At 41.0% G+C, this 12,809-nt stretch overlaps 1 non-coding gene across 1 annotated transcript; it reads right to left on the reverse strand.

Moving 5' to 3' along the window:
- Positions 1–7,447: 7,447 nt before the first annotated feature.
- LOC149005264 (small nucleolar RNA R71) lies at positions 7,448–7,554 on the reverse strand. The gene has a single exon (XR_016170093.1). It is a non-coding gene; the product is annotated as a small nucleolar RNA R71 (small nucleolar RNA).
- Between the last annotated feature and the right edge of the window lie 5,255 nt (positions 7,555–12,809).

Raw genomic sequence — 12,809 nt, forward strand, 5'->3', positions numbered from 1 at the left:
TGGGAGCACGGAGTACGCTTTCAATTTCGAGGACGAAATTCTTTTAAGGGGGAAGAATGTAAAATCCAGCTTTTACCTAACCTTGACCCGACCCGGTCATTGTTATGTTTGTAGGTCCAAAGACCCGAAGTGGTGGTAGGAGGGACTTATGGGCCCTACTGGTTGATGGCGTAATGTCGGGATTCCAGTTTATGGACATTGATGATGCTTGCTCCTTCCTTGAGCACATTACCAGTGCTAAGTTAGAATCTGCGCACTGATGAAGAGCGAGACAGTTGAAATAGCAAACGGACTCCTGTGCATAATCCGAAGGTACTCCCTGAAACTAGACCTCTTGAGTGAACTGTAGGAGAAAACCCCATTCAATTTGACCTTGTATAGCCCTCCAAGTCCGCACCTAAAGTTGCTGAACTATTCTGTAAAATTTCTGCGAGAGATTGTTTTGGTCGATACTATTGGTCGATACTATCGACCAAAGGTATCGACCAACAAGTCTCTGCTTGAGCCCGGATTTAAAGATTCTTGGAATATTCTTTTCTATTTATTTATTCCTCGAGACTGGAGCCCTATTCTCGCGTTTTTAACATCTGGGAACGTGAGAGAGCCTCCCAAGAACTCCTCCTTGGTAGTGGTGAAGCATCTTCTTCATCAATCATTGCCAACCACTCATTCCTACTTTCTTGTTCCACTTTAAAGGTATGACTCTCTCTCCTAATCACTTTCTCACTCATCTTTTCTCTATTTTACTGTTGGGACCATGGCCAAGGTGCTGCAACCTTGCATACACCTTGCCATGAACCTTCTAAACCCCATACAATGATGTTTTCACCGATATGACTATGATTGATTCACCTCATGATCATTGACTACACATTTCCATGATTTATTGCTTACCAATATTTACCAAAACTGAGATGAAGCTCATGATTAACCTAATCTATACCTTGCATATGTGCTCCATGTTACTTCTAAACGATTCCCTACCTAATCCCCCATGTTTTCCCCTAATTTGCATTGAGATATAGCCAATGCCATGATCTACAACTCTTAACCTTAATATGTCAATTTGGGGATTTCCAAATGGACCATTGGATTATGAAAGTTTCTTGATAATTAGTGTCCCCATGTTGTGCTTAGACTATCCTCCAAGTTTCATGTCAATCCGAGACCCAGAAGACCAAGTCTGGGCAAGAATCCGAAAAGCCAGCTTGCTGTCCTGGAATTGATTTGGTCGATACTATTGGTCGATACTATTGACCAAATGTATCGACGAATAGAGTTGTTGTCGGCAACTTTTGCCCGGTTCCGATTCGTTTGATCTCCGATTGTTCCGATTTCTTCTCTAACCTTTCATATATGCTTGTTTAGGACTTTAAGACTATTTGGGCCACTTGCTTGTGATCTTGGACCATTCTCTTCTCCGATTCAAGGTAAGGATAGTTATCGATGTAATTACCTAGGATATGGAAATCTTGACTTGGTATTCCTAACCTAGTAAATATAGTTTCTATTTCATATTCTTATCGTGTTAGACTTGCTACATATGTCTTTTAACAGTAGCTTTGTGTTTACATTATATTACTTCAATGTTTTATCATGTTTATCAATTTCAATATATGATGACTTATGTCAATGTCATGAATTGAATGTTTATTATGACGTTGTATCTTGTGAACTGATATGATGAACTTGGGCATGTGATTGCTTAAGTATAACTTGGGATTGAGGGGTACCCTACTGGTGCTTCTGTCCTTGGACATCGGAGGGAATAGTATGGGATGTTCTCCGAAGGTGTCCATTGACGCTTTCCCGGGTTATTGAATGACATGCATAGGATTTGTCTAGATGTATGGCTAGGATGTCCCTATCATATCAGACCCGATTCGGAAGGGCATTGAGACCGAACAACCCGTGGTAGTAGTGTGGATTTGTGGGCGCTCAAGACCGGTATCCACTCCGTGAGAGGACATAAATTGCATTACGGTTACCCGAAAGGGGCCATTTATTGGTAGGGTTACAAATGGCTAGACTTGGGCTCACGGGCACTCAAGACCGGTGAAATGATCCGTGAGAGGGACGTGAGAGCTTCCCGTTTACCATTTGTGGATGACCAATAGGGTTGATGAGTCCGGTGAGTAATATCCGTGACTCTAGTGTGAAGGATACCGGAAAGGATCCCGAGAGGGGAGGAATGGAAGTCTCTGGAACTGGCATGATATGATTAAGTAGATGACTTGCATTGGGCTAGGCTATACCCTGACATGCGCCAATACTTAGACCAAACGGTGATGTGAGAGAGCGGTGACCGAAACCCCAACCCAATTTCCCCCGGTGATGAGTGACTGAGACTACCTAAAGAAGTATGGTGCTATGACTTAAAGCATGTCTACCATAGATGACCAGCATACTTAGAATAAAGTCATATTGCATTATATGCCTCATATCATCTGCATCATTTTATGATTATCTTGTGGTTTATGTGTGGTGAGATAACTTCCTTGCTGAGTTCTTTTGAACTCATTCCTTTTCTATTGCAATATTTTGTTAGGCTATTCTACAGGTGATTACTCTGATGGCACCCTCCCTGAGGCGGACCCAGATACCTCATACTACCATCCGGAGGCTGGCTACGTTGAAGACTTCGGTGATCATACTGAAGAAGATTACCAGGTGTACCAGGGTTAGCCTCGGAGTTGTAATGGAGCAGTCATGTTGGGTCTCCATGGTCCTCAACTTTGAAGAAGATATATTTATTATGGAGGAGACTTATGAGTAGTTACCCCTTCTTTTGTGACAGTATACTTAGAAGAATTGTAATAACTTTAACTTACCTTTATAACTTGAGACTTGTACTTAACTAAATTTTGACCTCACTTCCGTTTGGTGAAGGAGTGGATTCCGCCCACTGCCTTCTTAATTTATCTGATTTGATATTTATTTCCACACTCTGATTATGTCTGACACCTTATTTTTGAATTCCATGATCATTCATTGTTAGTTTATGATTATGATCTGTTCATGATTGTATTATCGTCGATGTGGATTATGTGGTCCCTGAACTATGGATCTTCGGGGCCGGGGGGGGGGGGGGGGGGGGGGGGGGGGGGGGGGGGGGGGGGGGGGGGGGGGGGGAGGGGGGTTCAAAAAACCCCCTCCCCCCCATTGGACCCAAAAAGAGAAATTAAACAATGGGGAGGGGGGGGGGGGGGGGGGGGGGGGGGGGGGGGGGGGGGGGGGGGGGGGGGGGGGGGACGACAAAGAACTATAGGAAACCAATGGCTCTGATCCCAATGTTGGTTATACTCCAAAAAAATCATTTCAATTAATTGACAAGGGAAAGATTCCTTACCTAGATTCGCTTTCCCTTTTATGAAGTATTCGCAACGGAAGTAAATCTAGATCCACATTCTCATTCCACCACCAAATCTCTACCCGGATGATTCCACAATCACAAGGAAAGGGAAGTATTTCCACAACCCAAATGCCATGTGGAAAAGAAGATGGAATAATGATCTAAGGCAAAGGAAGGAAATCTCCACTAGGTTTATCCTTCCTGCGTTTCTTGGAGAGAGGGAGAGAGAGAGATGGGAGCCGCCGTTTCTCTGGCAGAATTCTCGTACGAATGAATCACACACTTTCAAGTGATGCGGTGGTTACAAATATATAACCTATATTCTATAATCGCCCTAATTGTGAGTTTCCAGATTTGCCCTTGGGCATCTAATTTATTAATTATATTAATAAATTCCAACAAGCATCATCCCATATTGTCGTGGGGATCAACTTCTATAAGTTTCTTGCATATTAAAAAGTTTCAAATAATTATCCATCTGGATTTGGAGATGTACTAGTCTCAACATGATCGACTGTACCAGTTCACAATTAACAATGGTTAAACCCTAGCTTGACCCCCTTGCTTGGTTCATTAATGTTAAATGCCAACTTAATCATACCCCGATCATTTTCACTCCTTTCTATGAGAGGAGTGCATATCCAATCCTACATTCATGACGCTTGGGTTCCATCCTAGTTCTTGGTTTGATCTAATGAATTCTAGGGTTTGAACCCATTGAATTTAATACGAATTGATTAAATTGATGGGAGAATGAAGAAGAAGCAAGGCTTACTGAATTCAGAAGTTCTTTCACTTGAACCCAATAGTCCTAGGTTACCTTGCAGCAAGGCAACAACCTTCCTTGATCCCCTTAGTCTCTAGATCTTCTTTTCCCTCTTGCTATTCTCTCAAATCCTAATTTTTGAGTTAGGGCTTAGGTAGGGCTTAATATAGTTAATTGGGGGGGGGGGGGGGAGTGTATTTAGGGTGGTTATGTCCCCTTTCCAAGTTATAACTCCAATCAAATAGACTATGGTGGATGATTGTGTCACATCCACCCAGCCAGTGTTTTTTCCACCCAAATATCCGAGGGAGTGATCCACAACCCAATAGACTAGGTCTCAGACAATCATAAACCAATCCACACAATAGACTAATCAATGAGCAAGAATAAATCAATTATATATATATATATATATAAATAAGAAAATAAATCAAGTATTTAGGATCTCAGAATGTCTCATACTAAACCAAAGTGCCGAAGTGATGACATCCCTAAAGTAATCAAACTACTAGAAAGGAAAAGTATAATCAAAACTCCTATGGAACTCCTACAGGTTACATCACGTACATGTCCTTAAGTAAAATATAATTTCAAAACTCAAAAATCTTCGTATCACCAACGGTATAAATCAACTCATGAGTTGAACTAATTCTGATACGCGTATTCATGACACGAATATTATTCATTGTGAAATTCATAGTCCCCAAAATCATGTACACCATATGGATCAGCTGTCAGTGTCTCGTATTCTTGAATTGTTGTGGCATCTGGGTCTACAACAAATTCTCAAACAACAAATTCCCAAAGGGTGAGCTCAAAAGAACTTAGCAAGTAGTTCACAAACTTATAACCAATACCCTAGTCTAAATCAGTACTCATATGGTGTAACATGATATGAAGTGAAATGCAAATATGCTATTATACTCTAACTGATGTTAATATAGGACACCAACCTCCTCTGGGTAGGTCTTGTCACGTTGATCTCTCATGGGTTGGTTACCGCTCTTGAGATCCTAGGTAAGGGGTACAATCATCATTCTTGGACTATCACCATGGCTAGGGTGTAGGTCACCACTCTCTTACCATGCCATTGGCATGAGAAGTAGCGTGTGTTAAGGATAAGCCTAGCCCAATGCAAGTCATCTACTTAGTCACATCATTCTAGGTTCAAATACCTCTCCTCATGCTTCTTGCTTTCTTGGTTCAGTATCCTTCCCTATCTAAAGTCAACGTTTCCTTCTCAAACTATGCCATCCCTTAACTTTATTGGTCATCTACATATAATGAGTGGAAGCTCTCATGTCCCCTCATGCTCTCGCCTGGCCTATTATATGCAACCCTACCAATGAATGGCTTCCACAGAAATGTTGTGTCCCCTCATGCTTCTCATATTCTTGGGCACCCACCAACCAAACACTGATAAGAATGCATTTACCATTATTTATTTGATTTAATTCCCCATACTTATTTAATTAAAGAGATCTAATTGAGTATTTTTGTGTCTTTTTCAGGAATAAGGAGATTTTGGATATTAGAGATAATATGGAGTAAAGTTGGCAAATATATTAGATATTGGTGGATTTTAAATCATGACATTTAATCTTGCTGCTCAAGAAATCATGAAAAGTGAGATCTTAGCCAAATTGGAAATAGGTGGAGGTCTAAGGAACAAAATTGGTAATAAATCTGAAAATCGGGTAAACAGACATACCTTCAGTATTTTGGGCATATCTCTGTCGTATGAGCTTGGATTTCGATGATTCAAGATGCTGTGAAACTATATTGAAAATGTCTACAACTTTCTCAGTTTTGAGTTTTCCCAAATTCTTAAAGCATAATGGTCAAATCGACGGGTAAAGAGAGGGGATTCATTATGTGCGGGAGACATAAAAGAGAAGCCAACCACAAAAAAGAGGACCGCGAATGCGGCTCTCATCTCTCTCATTGCTGAAGAAGAAGACCACATCTCTCTCTCTCTCCCTATGTTTCATCTTTATTTTTCTTATGAACTTTGTAATAATGAGTAGCTAGTTCCTTTGCTTTGGGATGTAGATGAACCATGCTTATTTCATTAAGTTGATTGTTCTATATCTTCTAGTTGATTGTGTTTGAGTTTGGCCAAAGATGTTCTATAACTCAGCGAACTAAGCGTGCCAAGCTTCCACGAAGGACGATAGTCTTGTGAAGATAGGGCATATCTAGGAAGACCATCCCTAATTTACTTTGAAGTGTAGAGTTATATCGATTAGGGAAAAGCATTAGGGATTCGAAATCCCAAAGATCTTCACATATTCATAGTTAACGTTTTACATTAGTTAATAGATTTAGTTTAAATTTAGTTTAAATTTAGTTTTGTTAAATTCAATCTTAGTAACTTAGCCTTTTAGTTCCCCATAGTTCGACCCCGTACTTTCTGCTTGCTAGAATAGTATAGGATTTTATTTTTGATTGGTTAGCGACACGATCAAATTTTGGCGCCATTGCCGAGGAACCAAATCACGATTGCTAGGATTGATTTTTGTCAATTAGGCATAATTTTTAGAGTAATTTTAGTGTTTTTTATTTTTTATTTTTCTTTGCTTATTTAACTAATCTCTTTTTCTTTTGTTTTGTAGGTAACTGCAAGAGTAGCGATTCGATAATTAGTTTAGGTTGTTATCTTTTCTTTCTTAGATATAATTGTATTTAGGACTTTTCAATTATAATATTTGCATTAGTTGGGTTGTTTAGGTTAATTTTTAAAAATCCCCATCCCTCAGATCCCACATGTGTAACTTTTGTTTGAAAGATCACGTGGATAGCGCTTTAGGTACGTCCTAAACTCTCCCTTTTGCTATAGTTATTTTCTTTTAATTTTACTTATTTAGCTTATTCTTTTTTTTATTCTTCTGTGTGTATGCATGGTCGTCGGTCCCTAAACCCTGAGTTGACTCCACTTGACTTAGAGTTAGAAGAGACTTTGGCCAACCTTAGAAGGCAAAGAACCATGGCAAACTATGAGCCTCCAATGAGGCCCTTGAGTGAGCATTTCATTCCTACGATATATACTCCAGTTTCTTGTATTAAGTTGCCTAACATAGAGGCGGCTCCATATGAGATCAGATCTAGTGTGATTCAAATGTTACCATCTTTTTACGGACATGCCAATGAAGAGCCTTATAAGCACTTAAAACCTCTCAGTTGATGCTTTAAGGTTACTTCTTTTCCCATTCTCCCTTAAAGATAAAGCTAAGCATTGGCTTCATTTTTTGGACAATGTTAAAATTTCCACTTGGGTAGAAATGCAACAGGAGTTCCTTAAAAAGTTCTTCCCCATTGGCCGTACCAATAGCATTAGGAGAGCGATAACGAGTTTCTCCCAACAAGAAGGAGAACAATTTCATGAGGCTTGGGAAAGACTAAAAGAATTACCTAAAAAGTGCCCCCACCATGCTATTCCTAAATGGCAATTGGTTCAATGCTTTTATGATGGCCTTAGAGACCGACATAGGCAAATGGTTGATTCTTCTTGTGGTGGGACTTTCATGCACAAGAATGAGAATGAGGCGTGGGAACTTTTTGAGACCCTTAGTGAAAACTCCCAACACCATGCTTCAACAGCTAGGACTGAGATTCCATCCATTGGGCAACCAAAGAGGAGCGGTCTCTATGAGATCAATCCTACCATTGAGATGAGCACTAAGGTTGACTTGCTATCAAAGAAATTGGACCATCTCTTGTCATTAGGACAACAAACCCCATCTCCACTTCCTACAAGTTCCTCTCCACCTAATCAGATTGAAGCATGTGATTTATGTTCTAGCATATCCCATCATGTCACTGACTGCTATTTGGCTACACAATACCCTGAGTTTGTTAAGGAGCATGCACATTTGGCCCAAGGAGTCTCTAAATTGGGGAATGATCCATATTCCAATGCCTACAACCCAAGATGGCGAAACCACCCCAATTTTTCATGGCAAAACTCAATGCCCAATCCCTCTAATCAAATACCTTATAGGCCACCTCCATTTAATATGCACAAAAATGCCTATAGGAATGAGCAACCATCATCTTTACAACCCTCACATAATTCATCATTTGAGGATAAGGTACTAAAAGCACGGGGGGGCCCCCCCCCCCCCCCCCCCCCCGGGGGTGATGCACCGCAAGATCTAGGTTCGGGGACAATTCCATACAATACATGATAAAGTAAATTTAAATGGACCAGAGATAAATCAGTTCAAGTATTTAATAATCAAAAATGAAAAGAAAGGATTACAATATTCAAAATCCTTTCAAAACCGAACATCGTAGTTATACGAAAAGAAAGAATATATAATGTTGCAGCGGAAATAATCTAAAGAATTCTAAGGAAAAGACTCTCCATAAGAGCAGCCTTGGCGAGAAACAGAAAGAGTCATGAGCCTCCACTTCGTCTCCAATTTCACCGTCTGGGTAACCACCTGATAAGGGATCCTCAACGAAAAAGGGGTCCTCATGACCTGTAGAACAGTCTAAAGAAACAACAAAATAAAGGAATGAGTTCATAGAACTCAGTGAGGTAACACAATCACATCATATCTTCATACAATTCCAATTTCAACATTCATAAGACAAACATGTATTTAATAATATAAATAAACAAATGCAAAGTGATGATATGAGATTCCTAACTCTATAATGTAGTCTCTAAAGTAGACACGCATTAAGTCAAACACCAGTCTTCTTTGGGCAGTCTCATCACTCTTCCCTCACGGCACTTAAGCACGTCTGTTGGGTTCTCCGCGGTTGTTGGGCAAAGTCTCATCGAGCCATGGTTGGGGATTAAGTCACCACTCTCTCACATCACCATTGGTATAAGATCTGGCGCGTGTCAGGGACAAACCTAAGCCCAGGCGGGGTCATACAGCTCGTACTACAATGGTCCGGATATCTCCCCTCACGCCTAGTGCTCGTTGGTTCAATACCTTCCCACCTATGAATGTAATCCTCAACGGGAGGCATCTGTTGGATTACATCCCTTAACCCAGTGATCATCCACATATAATAGACAGGATGATCTCCATGTCCTCTCACGGGTCGTTTCACCGGTCTTGAGTGCCCATGAGCCCTTATCTGTTATATGCAACCCTACCTCTCAATGATGATAGTGGGCCCGCTCGATACAGACCCAGCCACTACCATCACGGGTTAACCGGCTTCAATACCCCTGCCGGAAGAGTAGTAGTACTCAAGAGGTCACCTAGCCCAACACTTCTAGACATGCCCTAAATATGCCAACCAAAAGTTAGGGAAAGCGCCAAGGGCACCATAGGAATGCGTCCCATACCGCCTCCTCTCGGTATCCTATGGCAGAAATGCCAAAAGGGCATTCCCCATTCTCCAACCACAACTAAGCAATCATATAACTAGGCGATGGGCGAACCCACAACCCAAACAGATAATACAAGGTAGAAGAAATAATAATATTTCTCTTCTCCCTTCACATACATTCACATTCCATATCATAACAACATTAATATATTTCACAGCAAGAAGCAACATCATAAGTAATAATGATAAACATATATTATGACAATTCATATTTATCAAAAGATATAAAACAACAACAATCAATTCAATATAATGGGTTGGTTATTCCTCACCTTTTACTTTGATATTTCTCCACAGATCAATATCTCTTCCCACAAGGAAATAAACTTTGGGTAATTTATCCTAATCATGCAAAAGGATTAACCAAATAAAAATAAGAATTAATTTGGGTTTAGTAAAATATGTAAAAATATTCCCGTAACAACCCCAAATAGAACTCTAGGTTTTAACTCACCCTTTTAACCTAAATCGGCTAAAAGTTATAATTTTGTCTTTAATTGAAGTCGAAATGAAATGAAATTGTGGGGAAAAATTAATTGGAAATAAAGAGATCACAAGGGTGTTCTCAATTTAATTTAATTTGACCTAAATCAAAGTGCCCCAAATTGGCTCTCATAAATCACCCGTGGGTAACCTAGAGAGTCAAAATGAATCACCCTTATCATGGGATTGCACCAATAACTCATTTATTAGAAAGCGACATTAAAATGAAAATTGAGAAATAAGCTATCAACCTAAACATGCTTCCCTTTCAAGATTCCTCAAAAGGGAAGGAGAGAAAATACTCACAAAATTGTGAGTAAGAGAAGGATTAAATAAAACTAACCTTTCTTGAAATTTTCTTGAAGATTCGAATCACGAATGCCTCCGGAAGAATGGAAATCGCCCCCTCTTTCGTTTCTCCTCTTCCCGCAGCCTCAAAGTCGTTCTTGTAAAATAAAAAGCGGCTACGGATGAGTTAAAACATAAAATAGGGTTTAAGAATCCGAAATTCCGTTTTTGCCCCTAAATAGAAAATAGGGTGGGGGATTGGTTCACCCAACCGGCCCAACTTTCCGTCCATGGTTGGACCCCCAAACGGACTCGGAATTCAGTGAATTTTAGCTCGTTGGAAAGGTATTTCGACGATCTTCGATTTGATACCTTATTTGTCTCCATTGGATTATCCATCGCCGATTTACGAATATGCCAAAACCGCCTTTTAACACCATCGTGATGAATCTTCTCTCTTCTTTTAAACTCCATGAGAGTTATCAAATCATCACTAGGTTCATCCACGATCATTTGGTCCTCCTCCGAACCTTCGGGCTCAACTCGAATGGTCCACAGTTGTTGCCGACTCAAGGCCCGGGTTCGCGGTCCCGAAACCATAGGTTAACGGGTTAGAAATCCGGGGATTTCACATTCCTCCCCCTTAAAAGAAATTTCGTCCCCGAAATTGACGTACTCGAGGCACCAAAGAGGATAGGATACTTTGCTCGCATTTCATCTTCCTTTTCCCACGAAGCTTCTTCATCCCGTGTGATTCTTCCACCTAATCTTCACCAAAGGAATGGTTCGATTCCGGAGTTGCTTGTCCATTCGGTCCAAAATCTCTACAGCCTCTTCTTCATAAGACAAATCTGCACTCAATCCTTCGAGTTCTTGTGGTAATAGGTGTTCCGGGTTCTCTATGCATTGACGAAGCATAGAAACATGGAACACACTATGTACACCTGCCAAAGATGTCGGGAGTGCCAACCGATAAGCAACTGGTCCAACCTTCTCTAAAATCTCAAAAGGACCAATATATCTTGGACTAAGCTTCCCCTTGATGTTGAACCTCATCACACCTCTCATTGGTGAGACCTTCAGAAAAGCCCTTTCGCCTACTTGAAATTCTAGATCTGTTCTCCTTTTATCTGCATAGGATTTCTGCCTAGATTGAGCTGCCTTGATTCTTTCTCTAATCAAGTCAACCATAGCTCCAAGTGGCTTCTATCAACTCAGACCCAAAACTCTTCGTTCTCCAACTTCATCCCAATAGAGGGGAGTTCTACATATCCGTCCATACAAAGCCTTGAACGGTGCCATGCCAATGGTAGACCGATAGCCGTTGTTGTAAGCGTAACTCCACCAATGCTAAGTGTTCATCCCAACTTCCACTCATGTCAGCTACACAAGCACGAAGCATGTCCTCCAAGATCCGAATGGTTCTTTCGCATTGTCCATCCGTTTGGGGATGATGAGCTGTACTCAAGTTTAACCCGGGTACCCAAAGCTTTTTGCGACTCTTCCAAAATCTTGAAGTAAATCTCGGATCACGATCCGACACAATACTTACCGGCACACCATGTAATCTCACTACGTTATCCACATATAACCTTGCCGGCTTGTCCATGGTGAAAGTAATCTTCATAGGAATAAAATGTGCCGATTTTGTCAATCGGTCCACCACTACCCACACTGTGTCGTTTCCTTTATTGGTCCGAGGCAAACTCGTGACGAAGTCCATCGTGATGTCTTCCCACTTCCAACTTGGCACATGAAGTGGTTGCAAAAGACCTGCAGATGGTTGTCGAACGGCTTTTACCCTTTGGCAAGTTCCACACTTGGCCACAAAGTCTTCAACATCGCTGTCAGACCAACCCACCAATAGTGCTCTTTCAAGTCTTTGTACATCTTGGTGCTACCGGGATGCACAGTGAACACAGAGTAATGTGCTTCACCCAAAATCTCTTTCCTAAGATCTTCATTCGCCGGTACGCATATTCTTCCCTTGTACACTAAAGCATTATCGGAGGATAAAGTAAAGTCAATCACCTCTTGAGGGTCTGAAGAAATCTTCTCTAACTTCTCTTGCAACAAAGGATCTGAAGACTGCAAGGTAATAATCCTATCTCTTAGGGTAGGCCTTGCTGTCAATGCGGCAAGGATTACCTCGTAACCTTCCGGTAAAATCTCCAACTCAAACCTCACAATAGAGTTCAACAACGTTTTACTAAGAACGTTAAGATCAGCCACTCCCCGAGTGCTCTTCCTACTCAAGGCATCGGCCACTACATTTGCTTTACCGGATGGTACCGGATATCGCAATCATAGTCCGTTACCAGCTCCAACCACCGACGTTGTCTCATATTCAACTCCTTCTGGGTGAAAAAGTATTTCAAGCTCTTATGGTCGGTGAAGATGGCTATCTTCTCTCCATAAAGGTAGTGGCGCCATATCTTCAAAGCAAAAACCACCGCAGCCAACTCAAGATCATGGGTGGGATAGTTGTGTTCATAATCCTTGAGTTGCCGTGATGCATAGGCTACCACTTTTCCATGTTGCATTAACACACAACCAAGACCGATC

The sequence above is a fragment of the Hakea prostrata genome, chromosome 9 (genome assembly GCF_041222555.1).
Source record: "Hakea prostrata isolate BN-2017 chromosome 9, UWA_Hpros_2, whole genome shotgun sequence".
In the NCBI taxonomy this organism is placed as follows: domain Eukaryota; kingdom Viridiplantae; phylum Streptophyta; class Magnoliopsida; order Proteales; family Proteaceae; genus Hakea; species Hakea prostrata.